General features: G+C 40.7%; 1 protein-coding gene across 1 annotated transcript in view; it reads left to right on the top strand.

Moving 5' to 3' along the window:
• Positions 1–19,008, top strand: part of lrrc4ca (leucine rich repeat containing 4C, genome duplicate a) — a 104,571-nt gene that overhangs the window by 28,669 nt on the left and 56,894 nt on the right. The gene's annotated exons all lie outside the window — the stretch shown is intronic.

Genomic DNA, 19,008 nt, shown 5'->3' with positions numbered 1-19,008 from the left:
AAGGATGGACTGGCTTCTCTCTTACTCAACCTTCTTGGTCAATTGGAACAAAGAATAAAGTGCCTTTCAGCACCAGGCAATACTTTTCTCTAAATAGAATGTAGTTACTATTTTTATCATAAACAATAAGGTGCTATAATTTTTGTGAGTTAAAGTATAAGTTTATGAACTGCTAAACTCGAGAAAATGACATGCAACATCCAGCGTCTGGCTGTTGTGCAGCCATTTGGGCCCACATAAGCACGCACAGGTACAAAGTGGAAAGGTCATACAGTCTTGCATAGAAGGAAGATAAAAGAATGAACAGTTTATGTACTTTGGGTTGCCTTGAGGTATAAGGGTTTAATCTGAGTCCACGATCGGTTGGTTGATTTCTTGAGCCATCATCAGTAGTGATTATTGTTTAAGTTCTTGGTTTGTTGATGTTTCTTTCCAATTACAGTTACCATCGAGGGTTTTTCTCCTTGATCAGTAGGAAGAGAGCCTGCTTCAGTCCCTGTTCAGTTTACAGTTCTAAACTCATCTTCCCTTTGATGTCAAAGAGAGAGCTAATTGAAATAACAATTAATTAGTGATTTCTGCCTGCTAAAGTATTTTGCTTAGCCTTGATAATTGTAGGAAATGTTTCATCTCCAACATGTGAAGATTCTCATAATGGTGTAAATCAAATAGAAAATTAAGATCTTTTCACACCTCCCATGAGGATCTCGCTGACTGATTTCACTGTCCTCAGGTAAAATGTTAATCTTAGACGATCTTTTGTTAAAGTATTTCATGAAACTTGGCCAACCTGTGGGGGTCAGGTAATTACAGTGGCCATTTTGATGTCATCATTTTGGTCCTTCTTTATAACCATTTGAGTCCATGAAAGTATTAAATATAGCGATCATGTTTAAAAGATAAGTTGTCCATATTCTATATCATTGATATTTCACACACACTATTCGTAATTTGTTGTAATCTGTAGATGAAAAAAATTTAATTGCAAAAGCAAAGGATTGAGAATGTTGAAAACTTTCAACAATGTTTGCGCAGCTCTGTCCTTGTTATAAACTAGTATTTTTTTTAACCAGTTCCAACAAGTGGTTATTGATCTGAAGCAATAACTGTGTTTCCCTTGTTATAAATGTTGCCTGCTCCCTCCTGAATGTTGCCAGCATTTTCTGTTCCAAGGCAAAGAACAATTATTAAGCATTTCAGTTTAAAGTAAGAAACACTGGGGCAAAAGGTAACTATATCAAAATTACTAGTCTGTTTGTTGTTCAGAGTTTCATCATGCACAGGAAACTTTGTAAAGGTTAAGTGCCATATTTTACCTGAAACTTGCAGGAGAATCCAAAATACCAGGGAAGGATTATTCTATTAAATGTTGGTGGGTGTGCGTGTGTGTGGATGTGTGTGTGAGTGAGAGAAATATCCATCTGCTCAAGCTTGCTGTTAAACGTTGTTGTTGTCAAATTTTACTTTAGACTATCTGTGTTTGAAAGGTCTGTGATATCATGATACTCCTACAATTTGCTTTCTATGTGCTAAATGTTATGGGGGTAATTGAAAATCAATCACACGATTAACAGGAATTCACCGTTATAAGAGATTCAATCAAGAGTTTAAGCATTGTTCAGAGCATAAAAGCAAATTACTGCAGATGCTGGAATCTGAAACCAAAAGAGAAATTGCTGGAAAATCTCAGCAGGTCTGGCAGCATCTTTCACAAACTGTCAGTTAGACTCGAAATGTCAGCTCTTTTCTCTCCTTACAGATGCTGCCAGACCTGTTGAGATTTTCCAGTATTTTCTCTTTTGGTTTCAATGTTCAGAGCATATTGCTCTCTGACCTTTCATAGAGTTGCCACCAATTTTCTCTTCAGATTAAACAATGCTACCTTGATAATTTTTAGTGAGTTTTGGATTCGTTCAGTAGAGTTCTGTTAATAATTAGGAATGATTCCATTGCAAAATCGAGATGTCAGCAACAATTCACCACATTTTAATCAGTGTGCTGCTCATGAAGAAACTGTTGTCATTTTCCACAGTTTGTCCGATTTAAGCCTCCAAATTTCGGAATCTAGTTTACTTTCTGAGATGCAGGGCAATCAAAAAAACTGACTGGAGATAATGGAACTATCTGAATTCAATTAAATACAAATGGCATGAGGTTGGGTGATACTGCTGATCTATATGTGTGCAAGAATGTGGAAAACCTATTGCACTTTCAATAACCTTTTCATTTAGGTTCCGGAAGAGGAACCACAAAAGTTCAAATGAATTATCTGATAATAAGATCTTTTATAGTAACTATGACTTTTAGTATTGTACTTGTCATGTTCTGTATTACTTCTGTTAGTGGGATTATCTTCTTGTTAATGAAGTTCTTTGATATAATTGAAAAAATCATAAGAATTTAATGAAAGACTTCCATTTAATGTCATGGATTATACCAGACAAACGAAAAGGCTGTCTCTCAGAGATTTCAATGTCAACTGAACTCTGTATTCATTGGCAGTGATTATACTTCCATTTAGCCATGTGCTTGCTTTATATTATTCTTTCATGTGATCTTTACATAATTGGCCGGTTCAGTATTTATTGCCAATTCATAATTGCTGTAACAAAATATTATTTTGTTGTTCTAGATTGCGCAGGACAGGGCCTGATAAAGTTGGCAAATTCTACCTTTTCTGCAGTATGATCGACATTGTGAGAGAGTGAGATTTCTAGAGAGACCTATTTCCCATTAACCATGTATTCTAACAACACCTCTCTTGATGATGCGACTATCATAGTTGCATTGGCAGCATGGTGGCTCAATGGTTAGCACTGTTGCCTCACAGCGCCAGGGAGCCAGGTTCACTTCCAGCCTCGGGTGATTGACTGTGTGGAGTTTGTACATTCTCCCCATGTCTGTGTGGATTTCCGTCGGGTGTTCCGGTTTCCTCCCACAATCCAAAGATATGCAGATTAGGTGAATTGGCCATGCTAAATTGCCCATCATGTTCAGAGATGTGTAGGTTAGGTGCATTAGTCAGGGGTAAATTTAGAGGAATGGGTTTGGGTGGGTTGCTCTTTGGAGGATTGGTGAGAACTTGCGGGACTGAAAGGCCTGTTTCCACACTGTAGTAATTCTGTAGTAAGATTCATAGTGTACAGTAATGGGATGTGGGCTTTGCTGGTTTGACTAGCATTGATTGTCCATTCCTAATTGCACTACAGAAGTTCAAACTGTCTTCCTGAACTACTGCAGTGTGTATACACCCATAGTGCTGTTCAGAGGTGCATTCTAGGGTTTTTACCTAGTGATAAGGAAAAGGAAATATAAATCAATCATATGAATTAGTTACAGGCATAAGCTACTCAGCCTATTTTATTGCTTCTCCATGCCATGAATTTTGGCAGATCTGATTATTCAACGTTGCCATCTAGCCACTGTAACCTTTCACCCCCTGTTTACCGAGAATAGTTACATATTTGCAATCTCAAGATCGTATGTGATTTGAAGGGGGAGATGGCAGGTGGCACTGATCCCTTACATTTGCTATTCTTGTCCCTCTGGATGGTTAAGGTCTCAGGTTTGGGACAAGTTTGGAGGACCCTTGGTGAATCGCTGCAATGTATCTTGTAGTTAGTGCATACTGCTGCCATTGTGCACCAGTGATAGAGGGAATAAAGGTTGATGGAAGTAGTTAAGCTGCCAATCAAGCTGGCTTCTTTGAACTAGACAGTGTCAGGTTTCTCAAGTGTTGTTCAAGCTGCATCGACGCAGGTGGGTTGACAATATTCTACCACACTCCTGACTTTTACCTTGAAAATGTTGGACAGTCTTTTGTAGAGAACAGAGTGATGCAATTGTCCATAGAATTAGCAGCCTCTGACCTGCTCTTGTATTCATTGTATTCGGCAATTACGTGGCTGATCAATTATTAATGGCAACTCTCAAGATGTTGATAATAGAGGACTCAGCAATATAATAACATTGAATGTCAAGAACACATGTTTAGATTCTCTCTTTTTAGAGACATTCATTTCCTGGCATTTGTGTGACACAAATGTCACTAACACTTATACAAATGTATGTGTGCTCCAGATTCTGTCGCAGGCAGCCACAGACTATCCTTGTGAGCTGAATTTTTAAAAAGGTCTACATTGCTCACCAAGCTCGCCAGCCCGCACCCCCACCCCCCCACCATGAGCTGAACTAATTTTTTTTTAAATCACATTCTGCCACAGTAACGCAATTTCTCAAGCCTAAAGAAATGGAAAGTGGGAAGTCTGCCCCATGAGAGAGAGAAGGCCTGCCCTTCAGAACTGCCAGTCAACCTGATAAGCCGACAGCTCTCCGACTCCCAGTAATGCCAGACAAAGCAGTGGGCTCTACTGGACCTCAAGAGCATCCGCAGGATGAAGAGGGCATGGCCATTGGAGAGTAGGAACTGTGAGGTTTTAGGCAGGGATAACTTGGGAGCCAAAACAATGGGGAGAGAGAGTTGCTTTGGAAGCCAGGATGGGAGAGACAAAATGTGATAACCTCTTGAGAGGTATGCCTCTGTTCTGGGGAAGATCACCAGCCTCTGAGTCAGAGTTGGGGTTCAACGGCAGAGTTTATTGTGCAAGGAAATACCAGAGCTCCGGGGTGAGAAAAACTACAACAGCACAGTGGTCAACTGTGATTCTTCTCTCAACCTAGAGCACATGTACTTTTGTACATTTTGTCATATAATAGGTCAGAGATGAGGTTTTTGTCTCTGTAACATAGTTTGTTTGTGGTAAACATTGCAGAATCGTCGATAGTTTCAATGCAGTCATTGTCAGTTCCAGCGCAGCTTTTGTTAATTTCAGCGCAGTCGTCCTCAGTTTCAGTGCAGACATTGTCAGTTTTTATAGTCCGTTGCTATAGTAATGGGCACTAATCGCTCTTCCTGAGGATGGTTACTGTAGCCCTGGCTATCAGCACCTTGTATTGAGTCTATATCAAACTGTTAACATTTCTATCAAAGGTGTTGGCTGGACTCAGACACTTCGGCTTGCAGTATACGCTACTGATGTGTATTCTCTCCCCCACCCAAATTCAACTAATCAACTAGATTTTGAGTGCATTGTGCTGGCATTCTGGTGGCCCCAGGCAGTATCTGTGTTTGCTCTGCTCTCTCTCCATATTGTGGTCCAGTGGCCATCTTGTGTGTCAAGTGTGCCTATGTCACCCTGCCCCGTGCCATCTCCCACTTCATCTCCAATGTACACCGAGCATCACCAATGCCTCAAATAATATGCACCCCTTCTTCCTCCCTTTTTAACAGAAGTTGTTTGGAAAATGGCCTTGCATTTTCACCCATGTGAATCATATTATGCCTGAGCAGTATAACAGTCTATTAAATTGGCTTATTAACAAGCTGAATTTTGCAGTAATAACTCAATTGAAAAAGACAATCAACTGCCAATTTTGGTGCTCACTCATCTACTTTAGGCACTAGTTGGTATTAGTGGTAAGGGTGATGTGCTAGCCAACTAACAGGCTTTAATTGTGTCTTTGAACCCCCTTCCTCTCACCAACAAAAATAGTACCCAGTGGGGAAGATGGAATCTAGATCAGTATTTGAGGATTTATGAATGATGCTGAGCATTGTGCAATTATCAATGAGTGTCCCTGCTGTGGAAGGAAGGTAGTTGATGAAGCAGCTGAAGATAGATGAATTTAGGACATTAATCCTGAGAAATTCCTGCAACATTACCTAGTTTGGCAGAATCAGCTCAAGAAGATGGCTCAACACCGTATACTGAAGGGCACTTAGGGATGGATGACAATCAGTGACTTTTCTAACAAAGCCCAGCAACCCATGAAGGAATTTAACAAAAAACGATTTGAAGAGAATAGTAGAAGCAATTCAGGATGGAGTGGAATTGATCAAGAAAAAAGGGACATTTCAGTTGAAGGGGGAGAGGAAGTATTCATGGAGGGAGTTGTTTATTGGTGCTATTTGCTGATATGATCATCAGGGTGGAACACCTGGGGTAATGGTTGGATTCAGTGAGGTCAGAAACATGAAAGGTGATTAGGGGGCCTCTTATGTAGGTATTGGGGTTTGGAGTTCCTTGGGGATATGGGAAATTGGGAGTCTTGCTGTGAGATTGGAGGCCTGGATATAAGGGGTTGAGTGGGGATGGGGCTAGGGGCTAATGGCAGCAGAGGTCATGGATGGGCGCTGATATGCCCAATCACAGAGCTCCTCAGGTAGACTCTTGGTCCTTGGGAATAGATGAAAAGGCACTCGCTTCCTGAAAGCATGAATATCAGATGAAACTATTGTGTTTCCCAATGCTTAGCCACTTGTCCAACTAGCATTACACCTAAAAACCTGGATAACAATGACTACCTCATTATCATGCTCAAAATTCCATCCTACTTACTCGTCAATCTCAGTTAAAGCCAGAAGTGGGTGGACTGAAGAAATGGGCTTCTCAGATTTTAACCCCACTCTCCTCCTCACACACAGGATACATGCCCTCTCCTGTCTTTATGTTAAAATTCTCTCTGCATCTCCTTTACACTTTCTCTTCCCCTGATGCTTGTTTGCTTGTTTTTGATGCTACAGCCGACTTCTATTCTGTTTGCCTCCTCTTCTATCGTAATTCTTGTTTGTTGCTTGAACAGTTCTCCTCACACCAATCATCTGTGTCAATCCTGTGTTGGTCAAACTATTCTGTCAGTGTCACAAAGTGACTGAAGTAAAATCCTGTGTGGCCTATCTAATGAAGCGGAATGGAACGGTGGTTTTTGTATTGCTGCAGTGAGAGGCACATTCCGAGCAATTGGATCTTGTTTTGTTGCTCTCGCTTGTGCAGTTTGATGATAATCAAAAACATATTAAAACAAACACTTGTGTGAATGCGACAATATTATGATGATATAATTAATACAAGCTATTATTTTTACCAACATTCTCCTGAAACCTGAATACATTTTGAAGCCAATGCGATGCAAATGTCATTTTTATTTTGCTCAAGCTTTTAGTCTTTTGCAGTAAATGACACAGAGCAAATTTTCAACTTGCCTCTGGGCATTAAACTGGTTTTCAGATTGCCTATCTGTTATAGAAACTGCCTGATCTTCATTTCCATTGATGCGCCATAAAATCTGAGTTTTCGGAACAAGAAAAAGAATTGATAATCTAGAATTAAACATAATCACCTCTCACTGTTAACCAGAAAATGACAAACTCAAATCGAACCTCACCGTTGCTGAATCTTGCATTAGTTTTTTGTAATTGCTGTCAGTGGTTTCGTAATGGGCTGCCTTAGAACTGCCTTTGCACCTTCTTGATATCGTCGACCAGCTTTGGAGCATTCTTTGTCTTTTTTTGAAAATGTCATATGTATTGGTTTGACAGCATTGTTCAGGCTATTTTCTAATTTTCTGATATTATTAATGCATAAAAATAACTTTTATCTTGACCATCATCACACTTCTAATTCTGAGATTAATGCTATTATGTTCCTCAACTTGACTACAGTGTTACCCTCTGTCTTGTAAGATAATGGTTTGCACTGTACTGGTCTGCTCGATATTAAATTTTCCTTTCATGTTGTGTAAGTGTTTTGCTGCTAAACTAAAGAATCCTCTCTCAGGCAAATTTACAGAGCTCCTGGGCTGCCCAAACATCAAGGTCCATCTCTCAAAAACTCCTGGTTGATTTAAAAGGAGTGGAAAGCATTATATTTTGCAGCAAAACAGAAAATTCGGGGGAAGCTCAGCAGATCTGGCAGCATGGAGAAACAGAGTTAATGTTTTGAGTTGGAAATGACTATTCTTCAAACAAAGTTTGTTCCTCGCTCCACAGTTGCTGCTCCATCTGTTGAGTTTCTCCAACACTTCTGAGTTCTGTTTCAGATTTCCAGCATCTTATTTTTTATTCATTTGTGGGAGTTGGGCATTGTTGGGCTGACCAGCATTGACAGCCCACACCTATTTGCCCTTGAGAAGGTGGTGGTGAGCTGCCTCTTGAATCGCTGCAGCCCACTTGCTGGGGGTTGACCCACAATGCCGGTGGGAGGGATTTCCAAGATTTTGACCCAAAGACTGTGAAGGAACAGCGATGTATTTCCAACTCAAGGTGGTGAATGGCTTGGAGGGGAACTTGCAGGTGGTAATATTCCCAAGTATCTGCTGCCCTTGTTCTTCTAGATTCAAGTAGTTGTGGGTTTGGAAAGTGCTGTCTGCAATGCTTTGCTTTTATGTGCTTGACACAACTCGGTTGCTGGAAAGCTTAAACATTTATACATCAGACTATAGTTGGGCTTCACTCCACATTTTTGTTCCTGGTTTAGTCTCTTTGCCTTCATCTCTCTTCATGTATATAGAAGACAGTAAAACTATTTGCCCCAGTTGGGAATTTGGTTCAAGAATGCTTGGGCATGTCCACATATAGGGGACCTGAACACTGCATATCTGATGTCTAAAGCATTTTCTGAGTTCCTCTGAAGCTTTAGTCTGAGACCATGAGTGGCTTGTTGCCATTATGGGGTATAGCTGAGGATTTGTAGATGGAGAGGCTATGCATTGAAAGGGAGACTTACATTCTTGCATCCTTCTTCCACATTACTGATAGCCAGTGGTGTGAGCTGAGAAAACAAGCAAATTAACGCACAAAAGTAATCCACTTCACGCTTTTTTCAATTTAGCTAAAAAGAGGATAAATGACCTCCTTCTGTTCCCATGGCCCCATCTCCCACTAAGTTTGTCACGCTGTTGTGTGATGCCTTTAAAAATGCTGGTCTCCCACAGGTAGATTGCGGTCGGCTGGATGATTGCGCATTCTTCAACAGTTAACAGCCCATCATGCCCACACAAACTCTCTGCAAGTGGAGCTCAGCTAGCCTAGTTCCTCTGCCTGTTCTCTGTCAACCTGCAGTTTCTTTTAAATCTGTAATGAAGAAGAATTATGGTGAACACGGCCCCACATCAAATGACTGAGTGATACAAACTGATCAGAAAACCATAGAAGTGAACTTCTGTGTCTCCACACATGACTGAAGTCCAATCCAGAGACTGACCTACAGTGTGGCCAGTGGCAGATTGATGCCGTGAATGACAAGGCAAAGAAATAATGATGAGTGATGAACCTGGAACTTCTGGGAAATAAAACAAAAAATGCCCAACTTCCACACAGAATGGGAAAATTGATTTTTGTTGGCAACTATACAGTGTAAGAGTGTTTGTCTTGGCTGTGACCAAAGTACATAGATCAATGGAAAAGGAGAATTTGGAACAATACCACTCAGTAGTGCACAGTAAATCCAAGGACAGTTTTCCCTTGAATGGCATGCTTCAGACAAAAAAACGTTGACAAGTTGAAGGCTGCTTTGATTGCTCAACCATCACGTTTTATCTGAGCCTTTTCCCTCAGATGGTGACAGCCAGCACAAGGGGACATAGCTTTACATTGAGGGGTGATAGATATCAAACAGATGTCAGAGATAGTTTCTTTACTCAGAGAGTAATGGGGGCATGGAACACACTGCCTGCAACAGTAGTAGACTTACCAACTTTAAGGGCATTTATATGGTCATTGGGTAAACATAAGGATGAAAATGGAATAAATGGGCTTCAGATTGGTTCCACAGGTCAGCGCAACATTGAGGGCTGAAGGCCCTGTACTATGGTGTAGTATTCTGTGTTCTGTATATGTAAACTAGCAATGGAAGGTAAGGCCTGCATTAAAGTCTCATTTCAAATTTGTCATCTTCTGGCGAGCACAATTCATTCACAGATTGTGGAGCAATGGAAGAAACAAAGACTGAAGCCTCTGACTATCCAAAAACTTTCAGAGTAAAGAATAAGCAACCATGATAGCCCAGTCTGTGTCACTTGGCACTTCCACAGTAGCAAGATAAGTGACATCTTTGTACCTGAAGATGTCTTTTTTCAACTGCAGCAGGACATCAAACTCCGTGAATACATCTCACTGCAATTCAATGAATTCGTGGAGATAACCTGCACAACCCAACTGATTTGTTTTTGAGTGCATGGTCTTTAACAACATAATAAGTTAGCAGGATCTTCTCACCCTTTCTCCCCTTTTAAGACAGAACTAGAGGTCAGGATGTGGAAAATATCCATGGTTGAGAAAGACATTCTAATGAAGAAACGGGTTTCCATCACACCTGATTGTACACACCAGCCATGCAAGTTGGAAAGGGGAGCTTTGTTGTATCTTGTAAAAATGATTCTGATTTTTCCCTCTTTTGTTAATTGCCACTGTATAATCTAACAGTATAAGTTAGGAAAGTTATGGACTTTTCTCATGTCATGAAAGTTGTTAAGATTATAAACTTGATTAGAGCAAGAGCTCTTCAGCACAGTTTGTTTAAATCCTGACTCAAATTTGATACTGTCTTTGGCAATATGAGTTGGTTAACTCAAGAGAAGGACTGATAAAGATTATATCTGTTGCATGAAATCGTCACTTTTCTTGACTCAAGATGAAGTGTGCGATGAGCTGTCAGATGATGTGTGGTTGCTTGACTTTAGGTTCATTTACAAACATAACGTCAATACTGAATGAACTAAATTGTGTACTGCAGGGAAAGGACAGAGACCTAGCATGTAGTATCAGTCCTGTAGTTGCAATCAAACTAAAGCTGGCCTGTGGTTATTCTAATTAAACACTAAAATACTGCAACACTTCCCAAATCAGGAGAGAATACTAGAAAAAAAATCAGTGACAAAGAAAAATAATTCTATTCAGAAAATGTCAATGCATACCCTGAGGAATTCAGCAGAAGAATTCAACAGCTAATTTGAGGAAATAGATGTGATGCAACAAATCATCATGTTTGTCTCAAATCCATTCCTTGGAAGTAGACATGTATGGGTTGTCTACCAAATCCCATCAGGTGTGGATGTGGAGATAAAAGCTATACAAAACAAAAATAAGCTGAAAGTCAAATCAAAGGCAGAGTCTTTTGGGTTCTCATGATTTGAAAAAAATGCCCACCCCTATCATCCTGTGCTTTCAAAGTGAAAGCTTACTTTGATCCCACAAACATTTGTGAGTCAATATTTTCCCAAATGAGGATAATATGTCCATGTATTGCACCCACTCACATTGATGGACTGCATATAACTACCAGTCTCAAACTACAATGCAGATCTCAAGGCATTGGCAAATAATGTGTCTCACTGAGATTTAGTGAGCAGAGGAACAAATTAAATAATTATATATACTTAGTCTTAGATTCATACAGCATTAAAAGTAAAATGCTTATTCCATTTCTTCAGGTCAATCCTGAGTTGGACTTAATACCAAAAAGTGATCTTCTGCTGAAAAAGGTTGGAGACCACTGATTTTAACAGACAGTCCAGAATTTCTGGGCTGTTGAACTGTGTTCTTCAATGTGCATGGTTTTAGAACAGACCATTACCGTTCATTCTATTAGAATTTGTCAAAGCTGCAGACAATTCCACACTTGAAAAATACAATCTGAAGAGTGAGATCCCTGTTCACCACATTTTATGCTCATCTTCTAAAGTTGTTGAAAATTTCAAATAAATCACAGTTCAGGAAAATGGTGCAGTCCTAGCAGGGGATTGTGACACTGTTAGGACTAGAGATCTCAAAGTCGCTGTAGTTACCCTCTTATTAGAGAGAGATGACTAGTGTTGGTTTAAGCTGAGGGTCACCACATCCCAGTTAAGGAGAGGGATCAAGTTAGAGAGACCTTTATTGTAACCCCAGCCAGTGTGGGAATTGAAGCCATGCTATTGGCATTACTTTGCATTGCAAGCCAGCCATCTAATCAACTGAGCTAACTGATCTGCTGGCTGTTAGATTAGCTAACAGTACTTGAACATGGCCATTTTCTTTGATTGTGGCACAAGCTGTTACTTTGGCAACAAATTATTTGACAATCGGAAAATTCAGACATACCTTCCAAAATCAATGAAGGTCTGTTCAACTCTGAGCTTCCAGATTGTGGGAGGGCATACCACTTCCTCGTAAAATAACAGCAATAATAATAAACCCATAATATGCTTATATTTCAATCAATATGTAATATTTCCATAGTTAAGCCAGTGTTCAATAAAACTGCATTCAAATACCACTAGTCTTTGGGAGTTTGCTACATACAAATTTCCTGCTACATCTCCCAAATGGCAGCACTGACTATACTTGAAAAATAGTCTATAAAGTGGTTTAGCATGTCTTAAAGTCATAAGTAGTACTGTCACAATACAAATCTGATTTTCCATATTATTAATAAAGAGGGAACAATGAAGAAATGCTTCTTTGTTATTGTTTCTGCTTCATTGCGCAGGTTAGCTACATGCTTGCCCTTATTTTTAGGATTTAAAATGTTTCTGTTCACTGCTCATAATTAAAAAAAATTGCTTTAAACAGAAAGCAAATTATCTGACCTAAATACATGATGAATGTTGAAGAACTTTGAAGTACTGCAGGCTTGACAGGGAAGAGTTTTAGTACAAATGTTTTATAGATAATCAATATCCTGAATTGAATTGAATTAGCTTTATTGTCACATGTACTCACATGAGTACAGTGAAACGCTTACACATCACTACTTACAGCACCATCTTTGGAACAAAGGTACCAAGATACAGATTCTTAAGGAAAAGATAATTAGAAAAACAAAGAAATAAGAAGCCCAGCAATAAGTTAGAAAAGTAGAGAAATAAGAGATTAGAATAACAGTTCTTCTAACCCAGACTGCACTGGGCTTCATGTTGAGACCGGGAATTCAGGTCAATACTGAGGCTGGAAATCCTCACTGGCTCTCACCCTGGGCAACCAATGCTGCCTGAGAATGGGAGATATAAAGAAAAAGAAAAACAAAATGAAGAATGGGGGAAGGAAAGAAAAGAAATAGAATTTCTCAGGGGTCCTACTCCACTGCCACCTTGGAGACCTAACCTGTGGACCATAATGGTTCATCAATGCTATAACTGGAAATGATGTACCCAGAAACTGGTCAGGCTGAAATGCTAGGTTTCATTTCAGATAAGGTGACACGTGGTACAGTGGTATTAAGATGACAACTTAATCAACAAACATTGTACTAAACAAACAAAGGCAGTTTACATCTTAATGCAGATGGTTCTCTGTTCATAACAATTCCAGATATTTTAACAGCTGGAGACTTCTTTTCTCATTCTGTGTGTCATTCAGATCCACATTATAAAACTCTTTTTGCTATCCTTTGCAACCAAGTCTCTTGCTGTCTACTAATACTGCTGTTCTATTTATTGTCTTGTTGTTCCATTTGTCAAACATAAATCTGAGGTCACGAAGCCAACCAGATATCTCAGCGCTTAACAATCTATCATTAACAATTTCCAGTATACGATTTTTTGGACTTTTATAACCTTGACACTCATTTAGCTATAGCCAGGAGAAAGTGAGGACTGCAGATACTGGAGATCAGAGTCGAGAGGATAGTGCTGGAAAAGCACAGCAAGTCAGGCAGCATCCGAGGAGCAGAAGAATTGACATTTTGGGCATAAGCCCTTCATCCTGATGAAGGGCTCATGCCTGAAACGTTGATTCTCTTGCTCCTTGCTCCTTGGATGCTGCCTGACCTGCTGCGCTTTTCCAGCACTACACTCGATTTAGTTATAGGTCTGAAGCCCATTGATCTGTACATTTCAAAGGTCACAGCTGGTCAGATATCAGAGGTAGTTTCTTTACTCAGAGGGTAGTGGGGGAATGAAACGCACTGCCTGCAACAGTAGTAGAATCGCCAACTTTAAGGGCATTTAAATGGTCATTGGATAGCATACAGGATGAGAATAGAATAGTATAGGTTAGATGGGCTTCAGATTGGTTCCACAGGTCAGCGCAACATTGAGGGATGACAGGCCTGTACTGCGCTGTAATGTTCTATGTTCTATGGTCACGCATTTTGAACATCCATTTCTACTTCCCTTTTCCTATTCACAAAATCAGTTCACTCCAGCAACCCCCATTACAATGTGACTCTGATTTAACTCAAGTCACAGACAATACTTAATCTTGCTAACATCTAAAACTAACTTTTCACTTACCAGGAGCTCATATAAAGTATAAAAGTACAAGAAGTATAATGGAGGTAAAAAATGTAGAAGCATTCACATTTTCGACATTTTATGAAATGGAATTAACATTCTGGAATTTAACTTGAATGTGGCTTTGGAGTGAAGATTTACAGAGACTGTTCCCGGATGATTGAGACTGACATTGATTCCAGAGCAATTTTTTAACACATGGTTCAATACTTTTAGTTAATGATTTGGTGCTCACTATCATAGCAGTATTGACAACACTTTTACAAAGCATTAAGATAGGGTGAATGAGTCTTTTGTTTGTGGAAGAAGTTTAGTCAATTATCTTTTGTCATTCTTTTACTATTTTGTTGCAGTCATCAAAATAAGCACTTTACAGAGGTCTTTGGGGGACCAAGTGTCAGAGTAAAATTAGTTGCATGTGCATGTAGAGTGCTGTACAGATTTTCATCTTTGGCAATGCATTCTTTGGTTGAGGATAATCATAATAATTGTAAATTAATTTGTTCAAAGCTCCGGAAAATACATGTCTCTTCCAAAAGGACTTATTCTTGCATCCAAATTATGTGTTGGCTTTGGCAAAAGTAAATATTCAACCCACCATTAATTTGTCATGCATGTGGCATGATGCTTTTACAAATCAAACCTCATGGTTTTCCCGTTTTAAAATAAACTGGTGTAAGATATTTTCTTGCCACTGTTTCATAAATTATCATGGCATATGGTATTTCTCATCTGTTCTCTGAAATTATACTTGGTCTTTCTTATAGCGTTGATCCCATAATGAGTACAAAATGCACCAATTAAAGCAAATTTTTATGTAATATTCTTCTGACAATATTTCAATGCTTTCACTGCCTTCAGTGTAAATTCTTTGGAATCCTTTGATTCCCGAGGTATGTAGAAGAAAGTGAGGACTTTAGATGCTGGAGGTCAGAGTCGAGTGTGTGGTGCTGGAGAGACACAGCAAGTCAGGCAGCATCCGAAGAGCAGGAGAATCGACGTTTCGGGCATAAGCTCTTGATTCCCAAATCATTGATTCTCTTGCTCCTTGGATGCTGCCTGACCGGCTGTGTCCTTCCAGCACCATGCTCTTGACTGTGCTGCACCTCCTCCTGCCCTACCTCCTGTAAAAATGCTATCCCTTATTCCCAATTGCGTCACGTCTGCCACATCTGTTCCCAGGATGACCAGTTCCACATTCCTGACAAAGGGCTTATGCCCAAAACGTTGATTCTCCTGCTTCTCAGATGCTGCCTGACCGGCTGTCTCTTTTCGAGGCATGTGGCAAAGCGATCAAAGTCTGTATGAAAACAGAATACTGCAGATTCTGGAAATCTTAGATAACCACAAAAAGTGCTGGAAAAACTTAACAGGTCTGGCAGCATCTGTGGAGTGAAATAGAGGTATGCTTCGAATCTGGTCTGAGATTTCTTCAGAATTGGGTGGCACGTGGCTCAGTGGTTAGCACTGCTGCCTCACAGCACCAGGACTGGGTTCGATTCTAGCCTCGAGCGGCCATCTATATGGAGTTTGCATATTCTCCCAGTGTCTGCTTGTTTCCTCCGGGTGCTCCAGTTTCCTCCCACAATCCAAAATTGTGCAGGTTAGGTGAATTGGCAATTGCTAAATTGCTCATAACGCCACCACATTGGGAGCAGCAAGTGCAGTGGATTAAATTGGAGGTGTAGTGGACAGTGAAGAGGGTTACCTCAGATTACAACAGGATCTGGACCAGATGGGCCAATGGACTGAGAAGTGGCAGATGGAGTTTAATTCAGATAAATGCGAGGTGCTGCATTTTGGGAAAGCAAATCTTAGCAGGACTTATACACTTAATGGTAAGGTCCTAGAGAGTATTGCTGAACAAAGAGACCTTGGAGTGCAGGTTCATAGCTTCTTGAAAGTGGAGTCACAGGTAGACAGAATAGTGAAGAAGGCGTTTGGTACACTTTCCTTTATTGGTCAGAATATTGAGTACAGAGTTGGGAGATCATGTTGCGGCTGTACAGGACATTGGTTAGGCCACTGTTGGAATATTGTGTACAGTTCTGGTATCATTCCTATTGGAAAGATGTTGTAAAACTTGAAAGGGTTCAGAAAAGATTTACAAAGATGTTACCAGGGTTGGAGGATCTGAGCTACTGGAAGAGGCCGAATAGGCTGGGGCTTTTTTCCCTGGAGTGTCGGAGGCTATGGGGTATCCTTATAGAGGTTTACAAAATTATGAGGGGCATGGTTGGGTTAAATAGACAGTCTTTTTCCTGGGGTTAGGGAGTCCAGAACTAGAGGACATAGGTTTAGGGTGAGAGGGGAAAGATATAAAAGAGACCTAGGGGGCATCTTTTTCACGCGGAAGGTACGTGTATGGAATGAGTTGCCAGAGGAAGTGGTGGAGGCTGGTACAATTACAACATTTAAGAGGCATTTGAATGGGTATATGAATAGGAAGGGTTTGGAGGGATATGGGCCGGGTGCTGGCAGGTGGGACTAGATTGGGTTGGGATATCTAGTTGGTGTGGACGGGTTGGACGGAAAGGTCTGTTTCCATGCTGTACATCTCTATGACTCTAAGGGCAAGTAAAGTGCTGCTTCACCTGGAAGGTGTGTTTGGGCCCTTGATACTGAGGAGGGAGGAGGTGATGCACCTGTTGCACTTGCAGGGGAAGGTGCCATCGGGATGTGAGAGTGGTGTTCGATGTGAAGGAGGAGTGGATCAGGGTGTCCTGGAGGGAATGGTCGTTGTGGAAGACTGACCTGGGAGGGGAGGGGAATGTGCGTCCAGTGATAACATAGCACTGGAGGTGATAGATCCGGCGGCTAATCCTCCACATGCTGGTGGGATGGTAGATGAGGACAAGGAGGAACCTATCTCTGTTATGAGGGGGTAGAGAGGTTGTGAAGGTTGAAGTGCGGGCGATGGATTGGACCTGGCTAAGGGCTATGTCAACAGCAGTGCTGGGGAATCTGTGGTTGAGGAAGGAGGTGCATGTTTTGGCAGCCCACTTATCAAAGTTGGCATCATCGGAACAAATACAATGGAGATGGAGGAACTGGGAGAATGGAGCAGTCTTTACAGGAAGCAGCTTGGGAGGATTTGTAGTCAAGGTAACTGTGGGAGTGAGTTGGTTTGTAGTGGCATAATTCACTTGATGTGAGATGCCATATTGTATTCCTTTTCAAGCTAAAGTGCAATATTGTCATCCACATCTGTCTAACTTTCACGAGACATAACACTCTTCTGTTTTATGTTTTCTCAATGATGTTATGCTTGTGCTACAATGAATAGCTGTGAAATTCTTGCAGTTTAAAGGATCTCATGTTGTGTATAATAATTTGTTTGCACAAGTTCACAATTCAAATCATTCTTGACTATAATCCAAGCTATAAAATAATTTCTAAAATGGCATCAAGTGGCTATTCAGTTCATCATTTTGAGATCCACAGAATACTCCTGAGTGGTAGTTTTAAAAGCATTGCAAATATATTTCAAGACAGTATTAATGGTATTTCTTGTTTCATCTCTCCTTTATTTGCTACAGGGCACAGATGGGCAGAATATTACATTTTCATATATGAAGCTCGGTATCAGAGTGGATTAATGGAAATTCCCTCTCTCTCAGTAAATGTTCTTCCAATAATACATTTTTAATGTACTTACATCCATAGCTGCTATTGGGAAACTGATAATATATTTTAAACTCCTGCTGGCTTTAAAACGTAAGAACATAAAATAGAAGCAGGGGTCTGTTGGGCCCCCTGAGCTTGCTGCGTGCTTCAGTGAGGTCATGGTTGAGCTGATTGGAGCCTTAAATACATTTTCTCTGCCAGCAACAGCACCCCCAGTCCTCATAAACCTTGACCTGCTTGTCAATAATAATATATCTAATTAACACTTGAATATATTCCATTACCCACCTTTTACTACTCTCACACTTTAGGGTTCTGAATTCCAAAGGCGAATTAACCTTCCCTTATAAAGCAGTCCTTTGATCATTGGAATCAATGTTCTCATCCTTCTCTGAACTACATCTACTGCAAATATACCAATGTTTTACACCTTAATCTAAGTGTGATCTGCTGGTGCCCTGTACATTTGGATCAATATTTCCATGCTTTTACGAACCACTGTCTCCTGTTTCACGATCACCCATTCCCCAGCATAAAGGCTAACTTGCCATGTCAATTCTTAATTCTTTGATGTATCTATATGCTGAGTTCTCATGATTCGCTGATGGAGTTCCAATCTCTCGATACCACGGCATTCTGCAGTCTCTCTCTCACTACTTAAATAACTTGTTTTAGTCCTCCAATCAGAGTGGGCGACTTAATCATGTTTGATATAATAGTCCATCTGCCAAATCTTTGCCCACTTTCTGCATCCTTGTGTGGACTCTTTGTGTTCTCTTTATGTCTCCTTCGCCATGGTTATGCATCGACTACCGTTAATTTGGGAAACTTGATCACCATAGACAAGTTGGACAGAAGGGTCTGTTTCTGTACTGCCATGACGCTATGACTCAAATTTAGAAAAATGTAAGGTTTTGCATTTTGATTTGGCAAATCAGGGCAAGACTTACAGCCTTCATGGTAGGATCCAGGGGAGTGCTGCTGAACAAAGAGACCGGGCAGCATGGTGGCACAGTGGTTAGCACTGCTGCCTCACAGCGCCAGAGACCTGGGTTCAATTCCCACCTCAAGCGACTGACTGTGTGGAGTTTGCAGGTTCTCCCCGTGTCTGCGTGGGTTTCCTTCGGGTGCTCCGGTTTCCTCCCACAATCCAAAGATGTGCGGGTCAGGTGAATTGGCCATGCTAAATTGCCCGTAGTGTTAGGTAAGGGGTAAATGTAGGGGTATGGGTGGGTTTGCGCTTCGGCGGGTCAGTGTGGACTTGTTGGGCCGAAGGGCCTGTTTCCACACTGTAAGTAATCTAATCTAATCTAATCTAAAAAAACCTTGGAC

This window comes from Hemiscyllium ocellatum, chromosome 18 (genome assembly GCF_020745735.1).
Source record: "Hemiscyllium ocellatum isolate sHemOce1 chromosome 18, sHemOce1.pat.X.cur, whole genome shotgun sequence".
Classification (NCBI taxonomy): Eukaryota; Metazoa; Chordata; class Chondrichthyes; order Orectolobiformes; family Hemiscylliidae; genus Hemiscyllium; species Hemiscyllium ocellatum.
This window is presented reverse-complemented; position numbering and strand designations above follow the sequence as displayed.